Source organism: Brienomyrus brachyistius, chromosome 9, assembly GCF_023856365.1.
Source record: "Brienomyrus brachyistius isolate T26 chromosome 9, BBRACH_0.4, whole genome shotgun sequence".
Lineage (NCBI taxonomy): Eukaryota > Metazoa > Chordata > Actinopteri > Osteoglossiformes > Mormyridae > Brienomyrus > Brienomyrus brachyistius.
Window position 1 is genome coordinate 11,047,714 of NC_064541.1, and position 21,899 is coordinate 11,069,612.

The 21,899-nt window shown below is 48.9% G+C and overlaps 1 long non-coding RNA gene across 3 annotated transcripts; it reads right to left on the minus strand.

Annotated features, from left to right (window-relative positions):
* Window positions 1-5,498: 5,498 nt before the first annotated feature.
* Window positions 5,499-20,611, minus strand: LOC125749128 (uncharacterized). Of its 3 annotated transcripts, XR_007399786.1 has the most exons (6): window positions 20,481-20,611; window positions 14,676-14,860; window positions 14,302-14,438; window positions 12,749-13,377; window positions 12,329-12,474; window positions 11,499-12,058 (listed from the first exon to the last, which is right to left on the minus strand). It is a non-coding gene; the product is annotated as an uncharacterized LOC125749128 (long non-coding RNA). The 3 variants fall into 3 exon arrangements; XR_007399787.1 differs by lacking the exons at window positions 11,499-12,058; window positions 12,329-12,474 and adding an exon at window positions 5,499-6,280; XR_007399785.1 differs by having other exon boundaries at window positions 12,329-13,377.
* Window positions 20,612-21,899: the final 1,288 nt, after the last annotated feature.

Genomic DNA, 21,899 nt, shown 5'->3' on the forward strand with positions numbered 1-21,899 from the left:
GATGCGGCCTTATCACAGAGAGTCTGGAAAGTAGCAGCTAATGCCTGAACGACCACACTGCTGCTTTCCAGAACGTTCTCTCAGCCTCTCTCTGCGTGTTTTTTTTTTTTTTTTTAACTCTTTCCGTGAAGTTCTGATCGATCGGCAAGGCGTGAGGGGAAATGGAGAGGGGGTGGGGGGATAACACCGTCTAGGGGAGAGCTCAGCGTGGAGCTTAAAAACGCAAACTTTTATCGGAGAACTTTCAGTGAGGCGGCCACGTGTGTGTGCCGATGGACGGGGAAAGAGGAAGCGGCGGCGAGCGCAGGGCTGCAGACTGCGATTGTTTTCACCACCGGCTCAGGAACAGAAATAGCACTGTGAGTGGATAAACAACACGTTTCATTCATAAAAAGCTGCCCTGGCTGCCATCACTACCCCCCCACACACACGTACACCCGACAGTCCGCCCATGCGGCCCCGTCATCGCGGGCCGGGGAAAAAGAAGAAGTGCCGTCATGTGACTCGCAGAGGAAGTGGTTACAGAAGGGCTGTCAGTAGAGTGACATCACAGCAGCCTCATCGTGGGTTGGGGGGGGGGGGGGGGCGCAGTGGGGGTCGGGCGTCGGTTCCAGTTCCTCGGTTTTGGACGAAGTTGGAAAATACCAATGAGGTGCGGCGTCACGTGGTGCGACTCGCTTTCCGCCGGAGCATGGCGAGCGGGCGGGCAAGCAAGAGGGGAGGGAAGGAAGGAGGGAGGCGGCCCCCCCTGCTTGCGTGCAACTCGGCCTGCGAGCGCGAGCGTGCGCACGCCAGGGAATAGGAGCGGCCGGCCGGCTTTCACACGGCCCACGCGCTGCCCCGTTACGACAACGCACGACTTTCCAAGTTTCGCGGCATCACCCCAACAAGCGCCTTCCCGCCTCGACCGCGTCCATGATGCACAGATTAAAATGACGACCAAAAACCAAGATAAAACAGCATCACTGATCAAACTGGCTTGTTCAGGGGAGAAGGGCGGAGTGGGTATCACTTCTGCTGTAAAACCTTCCCTTTGCCTGGGGGGGGGGTCAGGTTAAGGGTCACAGACCTGGGTGACCGGTCACATGGTGGCCATCTTGTAGTGAAAGCCGTCCTATTTTTAGATTGTGGAAGCAGCTGGAGTGACTTCCGCTTGAGGTTTTCAATTCCCTTTTCATTGTAAGTTTGATTTATTCTCTCCACTGCCAGCCTTCAGTAGAGCCATTGTTTCTCATTTTTTTGTTGTTGTTGATGTCGCTTTAAAACGCAGCCCTATACATGGTAAAGGGAGAGTGGTCCAGCTACCGGCGGCGACGTGCGCATTTCAGCCACGGAGAACCCTACCCACTCCTTCACGCCTACGTGTCAGTGCGCAGGAAAAAAAAAAAAAAAAACACAAACAAACGGCCAAGTAATCCCACACCAGCGAACGTTTGACGCGCTCGCCCGCCCGATCCTCAGAAAAAAAAAACACAGATGCTCCGAGATTGGGCACCAATAATATTTAGTCACAGGTCGCTCGGCACATCCACAGTGGCGATGGGGGCGGGGCCCAGGACACAGAGGAATGCTGGTTGGGTGCAGACACCATAAACCGATCTGATGAAAAGTGATCAAAGTCACAGCTCGGGACAGAGATGTTTAGCTCAGCCTCTCAAAAAGAGATGAAGGGAAGGCAGAGGTCTTCTTCGATTTCTTATGTTCTTATTGAATCTGTTCCGTCTCGCGCAAAGGAGACTAAGGGGGGACATGATCCAGGCGTATAAGATTCTAACAGGTCTTGATGCTTTTCAGCCAAATTGCTACTTTAATATTAGTTTAAATACTAGAACTCATGGCCATAGGTGCGAATTAGCAGGAGAACATTTTAAAATGGATTTGAGAAAGCACTTCTTTACACAGCATGTAGTTAGAGTATGGAATAGTCTTCCTGCTAGTGTAGTGCAAGCTAAAACCTTGGGTTCCTTTAAGTCAGAGCTAGATAAGATTTCTGAGCTATTAGTTAAGTTGTCCCCAGATGAGCTTGATGGGCCAAATGGCCTCCTGTCGTTTGTAAATTTCTTATATTCTTATTGACCAGGTCGGTAAGAGGGTTAGGATGGAATGTAAGGATTAGGGCCTTACTGTTGTACCCTTAATGTCCCGTAAAACACAGGTGGAGGTTGTGCAGGCACAGGTCGCACCAAATACATGAACAAAATGGCCAAACTGCGTAAGGCGGCGGGCGCACGCGGAGAAAGCTGAGCGGACTAGTCATGCCGGCCACGGTGAGATGGGCCAAGGGCCAAACAATTAAACGTGTAGGAACAGAAACGAGCATCGGGGAGCCGCGAGAGGAGTCGCGCCGGCAGGACGCGGAAGTTCACCGGTGCAGACTGTGTGATTGACTTAATTTAGGCATGCTGTGCCCAGCCGAATGAGGACCTCCCCCTCGGGGAGAGAAAGCAGGCACAGCAGGCCGCATCCTCTGCAGTCGCCCCCGCGGCCGAGCCGGACCGACTTGCCCACTTCCCCAGAGCAGGTAGCCAGCAGTCACACGGTTTATGTGACCGCGAGGCTGCTGATGAGCCGCTCCCACGCGTGCGTAGCCCCCGCCCTGCCCCCAAAAGTGGGCCTCACAAGAAAAGAGAACACACCGAACACTAGTATCACTCTCAGGTGCGCTTGCCGAACACCCCTCCCCTCGAATACAGTCATCTGGTTACACTGAAATCCTCAGCAGTAGGTGGAGCCGGTGTGTGGGCAAGTAATGTGAAAATTAAACCTGGAAATGGTTACTTTGCAGCAATTCCTTTATAAGGCCAACATTTTTTGGAGGGACTGTTTAGGATTCGGCTAAGCCGCAGTTCACACCTTCTCAGAGAGCATGAAGAACATGCACCACGTTTATGGCCTGACGTCAGTCATGTATGGCGTGCCACTTGTAGGTATGAATCTCCTGCCACTCCTCGGTTCCCACAGTCCGATTGACGCTTCGCTCCACAAGCCCCAGACTAAAGGTGACGGCCCTCTATTTACGGCTAAGGGAAGAGGCAACCACGTGGCCCCGCCATATAACCAGAGCCCATTCTACTTTTTCATGCTTTATTGGCAGGACCCCCCCACCATGAAAGTCATTGCCCTCCCTGCACTGTAGGTAATCCAGGGCCCTCTACAGCTGCCTATTCTGCCTATAGCTAGAATCGGCCCTGTATACGACGCCGACCTCACAGCGACGCGTTAAGCAGGCCCCCCCCGCCGGGTGTCATCTAGCAAAGCTCCTCCACATCCCTCACTCCCCCGCAGACACACCCCCTCAGGTATCACTGGTGGTTCGGGGCCGTCGTCTCTCGGCGTACCTCAGGCGCGGTCACCCCAACCCCAGACAACCCCCCCCTCCGGAAAAGCTGTATCCAGGCCTGTTGTTCCCCAGAGCCCTGCACACCAGCATAGCCCCATCCTCACAGACCGCTAATGGACACACTCACTCCCAGCTACAAGGCCTCGCTGACCCCACTAGTGTCGTTCTGCCCACTAGAATGAAACAAAAGAGAAAGAACTGCATTAAAACAACCCCCATGTCGACTCCCCCTTCAGATCTTACCCCTCCCAAGTCCTGGCACGACAAGGAAATACAATCGGCTGTGATGGCACGGTCTGTTTGTGTCACATGTCTCCTCCAGGGAGCCCCTGGCCATCTGACAAGGTTACCCCAAGGGAGTCTACAAGTGTTAACCATGTAAGTCTCTGACATTGCCCCCCTCAACACCACCTCCACTAGTGTGTACCAGCGTGCTGTGATCCACCATCGGGTGCGATGCTGACCCCATCCAAGCTATAATGAAAAGAAAAATGAACACCTTCCCTGTAACAGGGAGGATGCAGGGAATAGGAGAGAGCAATAAGGTTCATGATGGAGCAGGGTGGAAGCCAAAGGAAGCACACAGAACTGCCACAGCCCAGCACTGAGATCATTTCCAGGTTCTGAAATTCTAGAAATAACCAACCCAGCTTCATCCACTGCAACATTTTAAGGGCCTGGCACCACAGAAGCCTGAAATGAAGCTGGGTTTTCTTTTGACTGTATTAAAATGGGGATGTATTAAATCTTTATGTCACGCATTAAATATGCAGGGTAGTTACATAAATTGCTTAAATGTATCAATAGTGGTTTCAGATTTCCCATATACATTATTCATAAAGCAATCTACTCAGAGGATTCTATATTCAGAGGGGAAACATCTACGCAGACCGTCTTTGGGCTGAAATACGGCCCGTGAGGTATCTCGCTCGTTTTCACTGATTCGCACTGGTCCAGCTCGCTGTATTCAGCCAGCGGTCTTTAACGGTGGCGGGCAGCTGTCCGTTACGCAGCCGTTAACTCCCTCTTTAATTGGTCAGGGTCATTTTTCCATGACACAGAGGAAATGGTTACCTGCAGCGCCGATCGGAGCTCCATCCCATCGGAGGTAAACGCCACCGTAAGGCTGATCCCCTCCCTACCATCATGTGTGTTAGCAGTAGGGTGTCAAATGGACTATAGACCAAGCACCCCAAATCCCCACAGAGGCCCACAAATTCGTAGAATGAAAACTGGAAATGGATCGGGCAGATTGAGAGCAATGTAAACGCCCCCACCACCCCCCCCCCCGCCCATGCACTGCACAGGTGAAGCCCTGTCTGTACAGACTGCACCCTGTGGCAGACCTGCCTGATGCTCCTTCTGCTCACGCTCACCAGCATCTAGACCTTCTCCCGTCAGAGGACCATAGAAAGGCTACAGAAAGATCTAGATGGTACCGTGCAGTTCCAGATGTGACCGATTACACAACTTCTGAGTTTTATTATAAAAATAACACACAAAAGCACAAATATCTCACAAACAGTTCTGTCTTTATGGCAAAGCAGCCCGCAGAAGGTTCAGCAGTGATCCGGTGTCTGCGGCCACCTTTCTCACGTAGACCCACCTGTCTGGTCCAGGTTTACTTCCCGAAGAGGAAGTGCATTCCCGGGGTCCCTTCTGTCGCTGCGTCAGTGGCGCGCGTCGGCGTCCGAGGGCGCCGCTCCCTCCACAGCAGTGGACGTTAATTTAGCCCGCCTCCCGACGCAAAATACGCGTGACTAAACTCTCACTTGCTCTTGGCAGCGCCGCCGATGAGCCTGCTACATGTTTGTCAGCAGTTTGTCAGCGTGCGCAGAGTCGCCTGCGTTGTCATGGTGATCGAAGTGCGATTTCACCATGGTGACTTGGGGGGGGGGGTGGCGGTGGAGAAGCCGGGGCAGCTATCCAGGTTGGCAAACAGAGCCACTGATGCTAGAAGGCCTGGGCACGTGGAACAGAACCACGGAAGAGAACCGGATGTGGGCCAGAGCATCGCAAGTGCGTCGCGAGCACTGCGTCGTGGTGAAACCGCCAGTGTTCCCATGGTAGCCGCATCATTAAAAAAACCACTGAGTGGGATGGAGATTTCCACTTTTTCAGGCTATTATCCATAGACTTTACTTCACAGAAGGCATAATATTTGTACAATGAAAAAATAAAACAATCAGTGCTTGCGTGCGACCAAGAAACGGTCACCATCGTCTATTATTAACCATCTCTATAGCATTTGAGGTACTCGTTCACTCACCGCTGATCACTCCTACAATCATACAAATGAAGCACGCTGTATGTATTAAACTTTTTCAAGTGTACAGTTTCCATGGTGACTCCAGAGTGGTTGGAACGCCGAACTGGGGATGGATTTTGGCACGTTTTGCCGCTAGCCCGCGGACCTGCGACCTTGGCCAGCCAGTGCCAAAAGAGCCCCTCCACTTTCACAGTGACGCATCGGCACTCACCCCATCAAGTCCCCAGTAAGTCCCCAGTGCAAACATTACCGCCTGCGAGAAAAAGGAGCCTCTTCACTCCCTCCCTCCGCCTTCCGACGCCTGTTACGTCCTACATTTGAATATGAAAGGCGTGAAACTGCATTTGCCCGCAACTTGTACAGCAGCTCCATTTTGTTTGCGTTGTTTTTGTTTTGTTTCGCTTTGTTTCCCTGAGTGGCTGGGGTCTATTATTCCCCATTCCTCGGATATCGTAATAAGCGCCGGGCCCAGCAGTGCTTTGTTCTGCTCTGTCAGTATTCCCGTCCGCCTCGCCCCTCGAGGGTGCCGAGGCGCGTTCATCAACGGCTCGTCACGCAGCGACGTCGCACCGCTAATCCGCCGGATGAGTGGGGGGCTTCACCCTTTGTTCTGGCACAGGGCTGCCTGTACAGGTGCGCCGCCTCCATCCAGACAATGTGAACAGGTGTCCCTGGGGATGCATTTAAAAAAAACGTATTGATTACAAATTCCGCTCCTCCTGTCCGTCATGCAAACTGTCGCTGCTTAATCCCATATAACTGGGATGCTGTGTGGCACAGAGGGCTACAAGACAGTGATCAGACGGTCACTGGTTCAAATTCCAGTGTCGGCAGAAAGACTTCACTAAGGGGCCATTCTACAAGGCCCATAGCACCACTAGCTAACCCTACTTTCTGAACTGTATGCTGCTTTGAATAAAAGCTTCTACTAAATTAATGAATGTAAAACAAGATCCTTTGCGTGTGTTTAAATCATAACCCCAACCACTGATCCACTGGTGAAATAAAGGTAACTGTCATTTAAAAGATTCTGCACTCATGCAAGTTCCGACAATATCATTACGAGTCACGCATGATCAAACCACAGAAGATCGAGCGTCCGAGGCAGACCGAGCGCCAACCGTGGTGGCAGCATTCCCGGGTTCCCCAGAGTGGGCGGGACTTAACGTCCCTTGGCACGTCACCACTAAACACACAAAGCTGCCACTTTTGCAGGGGCCAGCAAGGACGTTACGGGACACCAGGGGACACATGGTGCCACTTCATTGGTGGGGGGGACAACTGACTGGAAATTGTTTAAGTCGAGCCTATGGTTTATACTGAAACAAAGTGTGCACCGGATTTATGACCCGTTGGGGTCACGGAGAAGTGAGTTTCCACCAGGTCTCTTCACCCGGAGCCGACTTCTAGGGTGTAAAGGCTGGCCTGTGGTAACTAGGGGTCCCCTGGTCCCCTTCAGGTTCAGGATGACACACACCCAGGTGAAGCAAGCGGAACTGCGACCGAGCAGACATGCGGGTGCATGCGAAAGCAAATAGAGCAAGCCATGGACTACAGGAATAACCTGCGTCACGAAACTGAAGTAGAACTGGCACGGTGACCACAGGCGGGCAGCAGGGCACATGGCAACACCTACGTTTACTTCCCTTACCTGCCCTCCGCGGGCATTGAGGTTTGTCCAGCGTGACCAACGAATACTGCGGGAGCCCAGTGAATGCCTGACTGCAGATGGAAGTCCGCGTTGGAGCGGCAAAACAAAATAGGAGAAACGGCCACAGAATGATAACATTTGTCGTGTTCGCGACGCACGTCACAGTCCCTGTGAGCTTGTGACATGGTAACTTCCTCTCCCCAGCAAATCCACCACCGTGGAGTTCAGTGAGGAGCCCGGAGGGTGATTTTCTGGGCCGGACGGTGAAGCGGGAGACCTGGTGCTCAGGCTTCGATGTTGGGGGGTGCACACTGGTGAGGGTGACAGTGCCAGCTTGAGCTGGGGGGTGGGCGGCTGGGGAAAAGTAGATACCATTCTTCTTTAATGCTCCTGTTTGCGAAATATGGTGCAAACCCCTCCACCCCCACATTCAGCCCACGGATTTCCATGGAGAGACATGAGCAATGCCCCCCCCCCTGCACCACCACCTTTCCATCACTCAGGTTGGGCCGCATGAAGGCTTTTTCCCTACCCCTCCCTCACAGGAACGCAGCACCAGTGCATTCCAAACGTTTTCCATCAAGGGGACATCACACAAAAACCAGCAGGTGTTTCAACATCCCCCCCCCCCCCCACCCCAAAATTAAAACACATATTCAATGAGCTATAACATATTTCAACATTTCAGCTATAAACCACCAGCTGGATGTATCACTTCTCCAACAGATAGGCTGCTAATAGCCTGCCCACTTGTAACTATTGATAAACATTAACTGCTGGTTTATAATTAAAGAAAACAGGTGAATCATTAGCTCACGTTGCCGTGACGGAGGGCCGGTCCTGCCATTCAGTGAATCCCTGTGCCCTTAATCCACTAGATGACATCGCCTGGTGCCAGATTTAGAACCCGAGTACAACTACGCTGGCCGCTGGATTTGAATGGGGCTTTTATTTTTCTTGTCCAATAAGAGATGGAGAGATAGCGGAGCGGACAGGTCCGTGCGGGCAACCACAGCAGTCACACCGCTGATTTGCCTATTCCACTACACCAGATGACACGGTAGCTTTCTGGAAGTTTCCCTGCCGGATCGTCCTTCGGCGCCCTCCCCATTTTCTCGTCGCCATCGTTAGGGTCCACATAACTGCCTCTGTTTCTTATCGCAGGCGGACGGAAAGCATCCCGCATGAAGGCTGCCATTTTTCAGGTAGGCCGGTGTGCGAGTCAGCCGCCCCGACCTCTGCTGTTTACTTTAGCCCGCTCGGGCCCATTACTGAAGTGCTACGTGACATTTGCAAGAGGCAGCCCGAGAAGTGCTTGATGGTCTGAAGGGGCAGGCCGCGATGCCAAGGTGCCATAATGGCGGCCTCCTGTGGAGTGTATACGCGTCACTTCAAGGCGAAGAGCAGCCTCGTCCGTCACTCCGAAGCGCAAGGGGCCGAGCCAGAACGTAAAACACAATCATGGGGGGGGTGACAGGATGGGGGGGGGGGGCGGCATCTCCAGAACAGCACGTCATTTGTCCTTCTGCAGGCAAGACAGGGTTTTTGTTTTTTTTAAATCATTCTTGCTTTTCTCCCTTGACACATGCCAGAAGTCCTGAACGTGACCAGGGGATCCTGGGATACATATGAGGCCCCCACCAGTCAGGACCCAGACGCCAGGGGCACCCAGAGTCATTTGCTTCGTAGCGTCTGTGGCAGGGGGGGGGCGTTGCTAGGAATTCTGGGCCCCCTGACAAAGCGGCGCCTTGGTCCCCCACCACCTAACAAAAACCATGTTCCTTTGTACTCAAGGGTCCCTGTGCCATGTTGAGGTCCCATGAATCTGCCCGGGTATCCATGCCGCTACTGTGCCTCTGGTCTGTGGGCACGAAATCGGCATCCTTGTCCCTCAGGAAAGAGTTAATTCATGATACAAAGTCACACTTTACACGCTTCCCCTAAATGTTTCTAATTAAGGCCCAGTTTCACCTTTGTGATGACTCACCAGTGCAACGCATCACAGGGACACACACAGTCTTTTACAGTACCCACATATCTAGGTGCTACAGAGGTTTACTTAAGCACAGCTTTGTCGACCTTAATCCGGCCCGGATTTGGGTTTATTCACACCTCTGCTTAATTATCTCATTAACATGTGCGATTTATATCATAGATCTGGGCCAACTGGTAAAATGGCTTCGGAATAAGGTCCTCATTAGCCGGGGGAAGAGAACGAACGTGAATTAAATCACCAGCATGCATAAAGAAACACACAAAAGAGCTCTCTGTGAAAGCGAGAAATTAACTCAAATAGAAGGTGGCTGTGCAATAGCAGTGGATTAGAGACACACACCTGCACAAAAGCAGCCCCGTTCCGGGCCGAGCTCACGTCTACGCCGGGGATTTATTCTTGAGTTGGATTTTTTTAATAGCAGCCTGGACACAATGGGATTAGCCAAGACTGGGTCAGCGCCTTCCCGACTCCAGCACTTGAGTCTCATCATCAGAACCTTGTCGATCGTTATTTTCACACCGGCCCGGCGATCACTCGGCTATTTATGGCTCACCCCGGCTATTTCTGTAATAAGGAGGTTGCGACTAGAGCTCTTCCGAAAGACACAGACATTGCAGCTCTCGTTGACGGCCCACTGCGATGCTCCCGAGTCCATGTGCTTAACATGGGAGAAGAATATGGTAGGTGCTGGACGAGAATGCTCAGATCTGGATAGAGGAAGAGTATGTTGGAAGCGTGACATCATGGCTGTGACTTACAAACTGTGACATCATGGATACCGTCAATCTACCGACCCACACAGCCTGGCAGAGAACCAGCTCATTGGTGAACTTTGGCATGGACCATGACCACACTTTATGCCTTGCTTTTAGCAAGTAGGCTCATTCTTTCTAAATTTTATAATGTTAGCTTTTCGGGGGGGGGGGGGGGGGGGGCACAGTCAGTTGACCTTGGACCCCTCAGCTTTTTTTTTCCCTCTCTTCTTGGGAGTTTTTGGTCCCTCTCCTCTAGGCTCTCATCTTCTGCCTTTATTTCTTTTATATATTCTATCATCTTCCCTTTTTCCTTGTTTCATATGCCGTTCTGTATAAATGATGATACATGATAGTAATGTGCTACCACACACCCATATAAAGCACTTGGAGGTGATACTGCTATGAACAACACTCTATAAAATGAACTAAAATGAACTTTGATAAAGGCAATCTGATACGTGCTTGGTGCATTAGTGTTGTTTGTTTTTGTTTGTTCAAACAGAAATTCCAATATCCCTCTACGGTAGGGTCTCCAACTCCTGGGGAGCTACTGTCCAGTAGGTTTTCTAACCTACCTGGCTTCTGATGAGCCACACCTGTTCCTGGTATTTCCCTGAGAGCTGGTGTGGCTCATCAGAAGCCAGGTATGATAGACAGTAGCTGTCCAGGCTCAGGGTTGGAGAGCCCTGTCCTACGGTGAACCTGTGAACTTCCGGACAGATGACTACCCCATAATAAAATCATTCCTTTACTAGCAGATAGGTTTCCATGTGGCTCACAACTGGTCCCTTGATGAAATGTACTTTAAGTATGTCCCCATATACTTGATACAGGGCTTAAAAGGGTGATCTATGAGTTTATAACCACACCTCCTGACTTGTTCTCATCCACTCTATGGGGATTCTGGGAAAAAGGCCCTAAAATGTGACCTTTTCACATGCTGAATTACCAGTGGTGTGTCACAGCCTCCCCCAGTGGCCCGATGTAGACAAAAGTGGGAACATCATTGGCTAATGGTGTGTGCGTGTATATAACTCCGGCATCCGCTGAGGACAAGTGTGGTGCGATTAAGAACCAGAAACATCAGTGTTTGAGTTAAATCTGAAGATTCACATTCAAAGGAAGGTCTTTCAGGACACGGTCCAGGAGCAAGGAAACATTCCGTGAGGCGTTGCGTCGACGCTGGTGACAGCATCTTCCCCGTCAGTTTAATATATCGCCATGCCACAATCCCACAGGAATGTATGACTTTGTGAGATCCCCTATCGGTCTGAGCCATCTAAATGAGCAGGGACACACTGAAGCCCGGGCGGCTAATGCCAGGAAGGACTTCGCCGTCACGCGTGGCCCAAGTCCGCCAGGCCAGGCCCCTTAAATTATTTATTGCACAAAAACATTACTGTCTAAACATTTAGATAAGGCTGCTTTTTTGCTCCAAGTTATTTTCCAAGTTTACATGCAGAAAAAAAGAGAAGTGAATCACATCCTGTGAGTCAGCATATTATTTAACAAAGTGGGCACACGGACCGGAGCGAAGCTGTCCTCTCGCAGCCTGGGGGGGCCGGTCGCACCCGATCCACAAGGGGAGCCCCAGGGAAGTGGAGCCCGGCCCAAACCCCAAGATCCCACACCACTCCAATCTGCGGGGTGCCAGATCTCCTGGGCAATTTGGGCCATGGCTAAACGTGACACGACGAGACACACTTTCCCATCAGTGACAAACTACCTTCGGCTTGCATGACCACACTCCCTTTCCTCAAAGCTAAAACAAATACATAACATGCAAGACAGTGACCTCTTTTGTGAAATTAATAGGGATGCTGGGGACCAGAGAACCACAAGACATATATAAAAGACATTTAGAAAAGCATGTCACGTGACATAAACTATGCTATGTCACATGACACAAACGGTATGTGAAAAATTCAGATCCACGGTATGTGCGTGTTTGGTTTAGTCCGCCGAATAACGTAAGCATGACTTCCGAAGGAGACCTCGTGCAACTTCTGGAATTTGCCAGCGTCACAGGAGACTGTCAATGATGGCACTTATAAAGAAAAGACAAAGAGCAAGAGAGAATCGTCTGAACACATTTCCCGCACACCATGAGGCACAACAGTACTAGTAGGCATACCGAGGGTCAGACCTCACCGTGATTTTGGCAAAAGGACCCACGGTAGTAGTGATGAACTACAGAACTGCAGGATCAGAACATCACAGAGCAAGGGTATATTATATATATATATATATATATACACATACATACATACACCAGATCATTAAGGAATCGAAGTAGGAGTTCAGGTCTAATACCCACATGTTGGTGCACCATTGGTTTCCATGCTTTTGTTCGCTTCCCAAGTAGCACACATCCCGTGCACTATAAGGGCATTTCCTTTCAGGCATAACCAGATGGTTCTCAGTGATTTCCCAGGAGACAGTTACTCTGAATCACAGAATTACCTTTCAACATGATGTATACAAAAACAAAAGCAAAAAGAACACGGAATAACAAATCTTTGCTTTTTTCATTCCTCATGAACATTTCTTTCCCTCAGTACATACAGGCCGAGTGTTCAATCCGATTACTTACATCAACAGATAATTACATAACAGACATAGAAATGAAGTTATTATGCAACCGGGCAAGACCTGTCACTGCTGAGGTGCGGCTGACCTACTCTACATTTCAGAGAAAAAAAAAAGATAAGTCATGAATGAACGAACTGCCACATACCTGTACCCACTCACACATGAATGGTATGAGGCAAACCTCCCTCCAGGTCCACCTTAGTCATCTTCTTGTTTACTTTTCATTGGGATGCCTGAGCGGTGGGAATCGCTTAACATTTTGTTATCCTTCACGTTCTGGAGGCGGGGAACACCCTCGGTTTTATGGGAAGCTGCCCTGCAGGTGTGCCCCGGGTTGGCGTTTCCACAGAGGGCACCGACCCACGCAGCACCACCACCGTGACAGCGAGGCCCAAAAGCCCAGGAGATTCAACAAATACTGAAAGGGCAGCCGAGCGTGCCGACAGAAAGCGGCGCGGAAGAAAACGTCGCCGGACGAACTCCCACATAAACGTCTCGTTAGCAGAACTGCGACCTGCAGAAATACGCGAAAAGGTCAGTAACAGCCGGGCATTTCACGCAGGAGCGCATCTCGCTCTCTCTCTTTATTAGCCGATTCTCGTGGATGAAGCTTATTTTCGCATTCGCCGAGGAGTATGATGGCAGCGCTGCTCATGGGCTCTGATCATGCAACCATCTGGTCTCAAATCCACCTTCTTCTTTCACCCAGTGGCATCTTCACTAAGACCCAGCACTCGCGACGGCCCATCGGTGCTGCTTCTCAGCACGTGGCATCTGGAGAAAGGTATGCAAGAAAGCGGCCATTAAACCAGGCACCCCTCCCCCTCCCCCCAAAAAAAACATCAAACACAATAATGAAGGACCTTCTTGCTCACACGAAACTTCTCTCATGACCATATTGAGATTTTATGAAGTAACAAACATGCTGTGTCTCTAGCCCAGTGGTCCATGACAGCCTGAGAGTAGGATGCACCACTTGATAATTTAGCCCACACTGCTAACAGTAATCTGCACCAAGTCAGCAGTGCAGTCAAAATTCTCAGCTGGGGGAAAAGCCAACTGCTTGGTCTCCACTGCACGTGCTCTTCCACACAAACCCAAGTCACACTGTCTCTCCAGAAAACACAGCTAAGCGGAGTGATACCCAAACGTACAGCTTGTCAAATCCTTGTCAACAGCAGATCTCCATCCGAGGCTGAAATCTATTTAAATTCTGTTAGCACCACCAGCTATTATTATAGGAGTCTTCTGCTGAATTTCAGGTTTTCTGGGACGATTGGTTTTCCCAGCTGCAAATCACTCACAAAACATCCACCTTAATAAACAAAAGGAAAGTAGGTCTTGGTAACTTCCTGGGCTTCTGGCTTAGAGAAGTGAAGGACTGAGGAGGCAAGCTGGCTATTAAGGCGTCTGACACAGGCTAATGGAGCAACCAGGCCGTCACTAAATCCTGTACACTCAGGTGACCAGGATGTCTGAATAGGACCTGCCAGCCAGATTACTGACTTAGCGCTTCCCTGTAGACCAAGGGCCCCTTCCAGGGACCACAGACTCCGGACTCCTGCTTCCCATGTTCCCCCAGCGAGAGCCATGTTTGCTGATCATCAGAGATTCCAATACACGACAAGCAAGAGCGAGTTCATAACCGATGCAGCTGCACGGTGAGGATTAAACACGCACACCGGCAGCATTTCTCACCTGCTGCTGTCCCAGTGGAGCCATTTTTTTATTTTTGCCTGGGTGACGAGATCTCCTGGAATCCCGGACACGTGCTCACGCTCTGCCTGGTTCGACCCAGCCGGGTCACATGACTGGTTCTCAGCCTCCGCTGCAAGCTGATGAGTGTTACAAGGAGAAAAGCAAACGAAATGCTGAGTTTCAAGTCTGTCAAGTGACTTTGTCCAGGGCCAACCATCGGCGAGGAAGAACCTTTTGAGGATTAACAGGCGGTTAGTTCTGGTAGAGGGCCCCCCCCACCCCCGCCTACATCTCTCAATTCATTAAAAATGTGGGATAAAAGAAACTGCAGAAGCCCTGTCTCCAGATTTCACCTGTGCTGAACTCCACCTTACCTGCAACTTTAGCACGTCCCACAGACGCCAGCCTACACTCCAGGGGTCCACATCTTCATGCTTGCACCGCGTCAATAGCAAACTTCGCAGGAACTTTCTGGCCAGTCAACTGATGCAAGCTGTTTTCATGAAGCTGCAACATTGTATCCTGGGCTTTGGTGTCTCAAACAGGAATTGGAGGTCGGCTGCATCATGGTGAAAGGAACAATGTGATTTGGAGCAAGCTTGTCAAAAATCACATGCCAAAGTAATGTCTGGTGAGATTGAAATACACAATTTCTTCCCAACTTCAAAAGTGAAATTTGAATCACGGAAAACACTTTACTTGAGGCGGCACAAATAATGTAGTAGTACACACTTAATTAATGTGTTAATTAACCGGTAACTAAGTGTTAGTTACGTACTGATCCCATGTTCATTCATCATAAATCAATCATGAAGGTTCATATATTTCACGCTGTGTTTGTTCAGGATTTGTACCTGAGTAATAACTGCATTACTAAGTTACTCGTGGTCCCAGAATTAAAGTGTTACCGAATCACAAATCACAGTGATCATTACAACTTTCATTCTGGGAAAAAAAGAGAAGGATTCCATGATTGGAACGGCCCCGCTGGCCCTTGATGAAAGGCGATCCAGCTCAGCGAGGCAGCAAGCAGAACATTAAACAGCAACGTCTAAATATAAATCCTGCTCAGCAATGAAACCAGATCACATTTCAAGAAGAGCACAGGAAAAATATTTTAATTTCAGCCAGTCCCAAAAAAATAAATAAATAAATAAATAAAAATCTTCGCCACTGCTGCTGATAAGCGGCGAGTTCAGGGCTTTGTGTCTGGCAGCCGTGCGCTCGCGTGGCCGTGTGCACGAAACCCAAGTCTAACACCCCCCACCCCATCCCCGTGCTAACAGGCGGCTGGTCACGGTGCAGGGGTCCCAGGCCCTAACACCTGTCTTCAGTGGGAACAAGCAGTCCCAGGCCCAAAGACAACACCCCAGAACCCTAGAGGTAACCACGCTCTCACATGACTCATCACAAGACCTGACTTTAAATGCCCCTCCCACAACAGATCATGGGACACGGGAGCAGTAACACGCACACTCGATGGGCAGAGCGGGGACTGCCACACTGGCCCAGGTCACATGACCAAGCAGGTCGAGCGGCACCTGCCTCCCAGAAGCCCTTACATCTCCAGGCTGCTGACACAGGACACAACAAGTATAATATTACATATACAATAACCCTAATTCAGCTATTCAACAATAACAAACAAACAAACAAGGAAGCCTCTCTGAGTCCCCGACAACAGAAACTACAGGTTTTTTTTTAATCTGGGTGGTGAATAAGACTCTGTAATCACCACCGACTCTTATAAAAAACATGCCAAAAAATAAAAAAATGTATGGCCGTCATGGCATAACATTATTATATAAAAAAAAACACAGATTCACACGGACGAAACCATGCAGCAAAACTGCCGAGTGAAAAGTCCAGAGGTGCGAAAACGAGCAACTTGCTAGAAGCATGACGGCGGGCTGATTCACACGGTGAAATGTCAGGCTGAATGTCAGGGTTCTGGTCGGCATGGGCAGAGATTAATGCAGAACCGTGAGCCAGAGACGGAACCGCGGCGGAGCTACCTCCACGTGGCAAGGATCCACGGTGCTGGATTCCAGAATACGAACCTGGAACGCATCGCAAAATCATTATATCTGATGACATTTCCGTCAAATTGCTGTTACATCATCAGAATGACTGGGAACGCACATGGAGGTCACCTCTGAACCAGTAATTAAAGTTACTCAGATATCTACACATCCTCATACTTCTCCTTCGGTAAGAATCGTTTAGCTCAGGACTTGGAAGACTCTCTTCAGTTATTTGGGTATTACAACATGGAGGGTTAAGACCGAAACGAAATGCAAGAACAGGAAGGAAGAACGAGACAGATGTCAGGTTCAGGGACCAGCAAGAACATCTGGGCAGAATGTGTGTTTGGGTGCTTGGGTTTCCTTGGTGTAAACCATTTTAGGTAAAAGCGGCTTGTCACTTGACTTCACTTCACCCTGTCCCATGAGATCCGTGCCTTCTTCCTGTTTTAAAGGGTGCTATCCAAGTATTCAAATAAATTCATAATGTACTGTATATTCATATTAGTGAATAAGTAATGTTCCCCAGTTAATTATTGATTGAAATGACCACAGAATGCATACAAGCATCCTAGGTGCCCTGAACTGCCTCCTTCCCACAGACCACAGGATGTGACTTCCTGTCACTGACAAATGCAGAGGCTCACAGGTTTTCATTACTTTACAACAGAGAAAAGGAGCAGGACATTAAGCAAAGATAAATCTCAGCTCCTGGAATGTCGCTCCGAGGGACAGCAGTGAGTTTTGTTTGTTAGTTACCGCCCACGGCGTGTAGTAAACAACTTCAGCGCCTTTAAAGCAGGGGCCACGGGCTCGGGGATTTGGAGGTAAACCTGCTAGCCGGAACACTTAGCACTAAGCCACGCGAGACCTGCGACCCAGCAGAAGGAGCAAGCCAGAACAAAGTCCAAGAGTACAGGCACTTTTGAGCAAAGGTCTCAGTGCGACACACGGCCCTGCGTGGGTTACCGCGCTCTTGTGATCGCCCCTCTCTTGCCCCTCATCTCCTTCAGAAGAAGCTCCCCATGGACCCAAACAGCCCCCTCCAAGTGCCGGATGCCACTCGCTCACCCTACCCCACCCAGCACCCACAGAAACTGGTCTTTCTGAGAGATACCATTCAGGTAGACTGTGTGACTCATACCCAGCGTGGGCTGAATGGGGCAGGGCAGGGGATTCCCCCCCCACGCTATCAAAAGGTTAGAGTGTATCAACCTTATGGAGCAGATATTCAAGTTCCAAGCAAAGGCTGGTATGCACGCCCTGAGCCTTGACCTGTATTTTTTGCTCGTATCACTTCTTGCTCTGCCATCCTCTGGTGTGAAACACTGCAAGATGCCACCTCATATATGGCGTTTGGCACAAACATTGTGACGATATAAAAATGTTTAAAAACTGCGTGACGCTGACAGAAGCCTGCGAGGGAAGCGATAGTCATCTCAGCCCACAGAAAGATCCACATAGACTTGCTCCAACCTGCAATTTGCAATTCAATGGGCAATTTAAACAACAGTGAAAAAATTTAAAGCTATGTTTAACATACTGTTAAACACACGGTCATGATGGGAAAGCTCTTAAATTCTGGGAAAGTGTTTCATTCACCTTTTATTGTTCAGTCCATCAGATGATGTGGGGGACTAGATATGTGCAACGGCCTGTATGACAGGTCGGGGGACAACGACAAAAGGCAGAGATTGATGGTTTAAACGCAGGTGTCTGTCTGTAAGCATGTAATTGCAGGACAGCCCCAGAATCACCACAGATCCATGTTGAGCACGCAACATGTGACTGTTACTAACCACAAAGACCAGCTACTAAGAACGCTAATGCTAACAGCAGGCCACAAGAGTTACTGGGAAGAATGCTAAAGCTAATGTTAATACCAGCTCAAAGCAGTTACTTGGTAGGCTTATTAAAACTAATGATAAAGCTAGGCTCACCGCAGTTACAGTGTATGCATGCTAACGCTAAGCCACAGTATCACCCAGTAAGTCAAATGGTAGGTTGAACTCTCAAAGGTGTGTCCCACTGGAGGCGAGAAGCAACACGTGACCATTTCTTGACAAGGAGAACCAGCAAACACCTGGCAGGGACAAAGTAATCGCCGGTGGTTCAGGAACTAGACTTGTGAGAAAAAAGGTTTGCAAGTTCAAAGGATGAACTGCAGAACATAAGGCTTAACTATCTAAAAAAAAAATAGCTGGAGGACAAATATGTGCATTTTAAATACTGTCACATCCAAACAATAAATGAATGTTGTGATCTAGGACACATGTGCCTGTCTAATAATCATCTGCTCAGCTGCACCTGGAGTCCACTTCCTCATCACCCAAGGGCAGGCACAGCACCAGGCACCAACATCTACAGAATTTACAAGGTATATGAATTATAGCTCAGATATTATTGGGCGGCTTTTGAAAAAAAGAAACACCCCTTAAATATCTTAGCCAGTCTGCATCGAAGCATCTCTGTTTATCCAAGACTGGAACCTCCGGATAAGTGTGATTGGATTCCCTCTGTCCTCCAGGGCCAACGGCCTGCCCCCCCTCGTACAAAGCGCTAAGCGAGAGCCGGTGTGTGTGTGTGTGTGTGAGGGCCACGATGATGAGATAAGATTCAGATGGTTCCATTACAGCTAGGGAAATCCCGTGAGCTTTCCTGGACAATCGATGTCTGGGCCATCCCCAGAATTAGGCTGCCTTTCAGCGGCTGGAAGCTTTGCCAGCAGCACAATTACCCCTCTGACAAAGCACAGAAAATTTCACAAGTCGAATCAAGGCCATTCTTTGTAAGTACAACACTCTATTCAACAGGGCAGTTTTAAGGAAACACAGGGGACTTACATGTTATACATAAATTCTAAAAACATCCAAATACAATTTTTGTTATCTTTTTAACAAAAATGTTTACTTTTCATTTACAGAAAACAGAATGCCTAGTGCGGAGCAAAGGGAAGATCATCTTCTGCGTCTTTACGTCACTACGGCCCCTGTCCTTTAAAAATAAAATAAAAAAAAAAGAGTTCATTATGGCTATTACCGGTTGATTACGTTAACAGTCATTTTATCCTAACAAGAAGCGGATGACAGCAGCCTTAAAACCCAACGAACAGGCAGCAACCTTCAGATTTCAGTCGGTAATCTGCCTCATTTTGGTGGCGTAATTTCTGAATGCGAAGACGCTCGTCATCGCGAAGTGCTTCCAGCGGACCAAGTGACCCCCTGGGTCCCCGATATGGAAGGCTTTTGTGTCGGCCAGCCTTCAAGCTGCAAAACCACAGACGCTTACAAATTATGTAAGACCTGGACGTGTAAAAACGTCAAATAAGCGCCCGTCTACTAATTACGAAAGAGCATAATGATTATGTGAAATTCATACTGTAAGCAAGAAGAATGCTCATTTTATAATATGCAAGTAATGCATTTAACTCCCCACTCTGATGTCAAAAAAAGGGGAAGGGGAGTATTCTATAAATTTGTTTAAATTTTCTGGAGTGGGTGAGGGGGGGGAGAATATTACAAAACTAGTTACCCAAACTGTATTAACCCATGATCGACGATTCTGCCGTAAATGCAGTTTTTAACCGTAAGCGGATAATCAGGCCAAAACTTCTCAATGGAGCAGAGCTGTAGTACTAAGGGATTCCCCCTACCCAATGTTGCCTCGTTGTTATTCCATTTCGTAAACAAACATGGATCATTAGGGCGTGTTAACTGTAAAGCTGTGCAAATGCATTCTATAGTACATTATGTTTGATCGTACAAAAGGGACAAGTGACCACGCCGTGTCTGCTGTCAAGAAGGACCAACACATACGCCGGCTACCCGCCCAAATGCTTGCGATGCACCGGATTCATCGACACAACCGGCTGCCAAAAAAGTCCGGGGAAAGAATCTATAAGATGCACAACTCGGGTTAACGAAAGACGGCTGGGGGGTTTCGCGTTAACGGAGTGGTCGGCCAAAGCTGAGACACTCACACGTACGTTACAGGCGTGCAAGTAACAACGTATTATTCAGAAAAATAAAACCGATTTTCGCCATTATGTCCTGTCACTTAGTAGTTACCGGAATAAAATTTAAGGAGCGGGTGACTGTTACTCTAAAAAGACAGTTAGTCCGTGCAAAAGGCGCACGTGCTGTTACTTCTACAAACCTGCAGCGTTAACAGTATCCGCGATCTACCCAAGGAGTTCCCAGTTTCCGATCCGTGACCCCAGCTCACCCACACGTCAGTTTCCAACAAACGACTAAACCACCCCACCTCCCCGTCCCCTCCCCCTAAATCCCTCCGTTTGCTGGAAGTTTTTTTTAAAAAAGAAAAAAAAAGTTCCGGAGGACGCAGCTGGTACGACTGCAGGTTCAGCGCCTTTTCCACAAACATAGGGGTCGTAGTGGTGGGGATCTGACACGTTTAACTCTTTTAATCGGGTCCTTATAATATGCACCGACACAACCAGCTGCCCAACGCATTAGTTAACTACACATCGTTGCAACGCAGGGGTATCGGTGAACGACCCATTACCAAGCAGAAAAACGGGGACGCGCTTCCGCTAAAAATACCTGTCTACGACTATATTTGGCTTGGCTGGAGCACAATCAAATTTCTAAAATAAACGGACCCGCCCCAACCGAATGAATGGGACCTCAGCTATCTTTCGCCGTCGAGTCGCCCGCTGCTAATTTTAGAAACAGCGCTTGCGTCAATCACGCGCCTCAGTGCGTCAAGCGCTCAGCCCGCCTCCGGGCGTCTGTGATTGGCCAGAGCGGGTACGTGTCCAGAAAATCACGCGCGCCGTGATTGGCTGTAGTCGGCGTTCTCCTTGCCCCAGCTAAAGCCTTCGGTTTTATTACTAAGTGTTCCATTCTCGCCGTCGCGGTTCTGTCGGTTAGTACAGTGCAGTGAAAATTGCTGCAAACTCATCAAAGCTGCATCTTATATGCGTTCCATAAATTTGAAGCATAGGCATTACCAGTATTTCTAAATATACTTAGAAAACAAACACATGATGCTTGCCCATTTAATTCCTTCTTAGAATAATGTATGAGTAAAATAAGCTGCTGCCAGTCTACCTTGCAGGTCCACCTGTTGAGACAATGCAAAGTAGGACGCTTCTCTCTGCATTGCCGTTAAATCTTCCTGTTATTATCCTAGGGACCCACCTCTGACATCTTCACCGCTGTTGGAACTTAATTTCCACGGTCATTTTGTTCAAGAAAATTTCACACTTTCAGTTTCCACATCCAAATTTTTATGTGCAGGTAACGCAGTTTATGAATAGCTTTCTTAAAACAAACACCTCATATTTCTCCGTGATAATAATATCCCGAAATATTGCCAGTGCTTCTTGTGCTTCATTTTCTGAAGTCTTATTTTTGGTAAGAATATAAGCATTCCTTCACAAACTGCCAGAACTCACGTTTGACGAGTAGGACATTTCTTTGCACGCCTGAAGAAATTATATGAGGGAGTGTGGTGTTGTGTTCTGGCCATGAAATCTTATGTAAAAACATAACATGAATACTGCCTCTTTTTTAATTATGACCACAGATTTACAATTCCCCACTGGTTTTA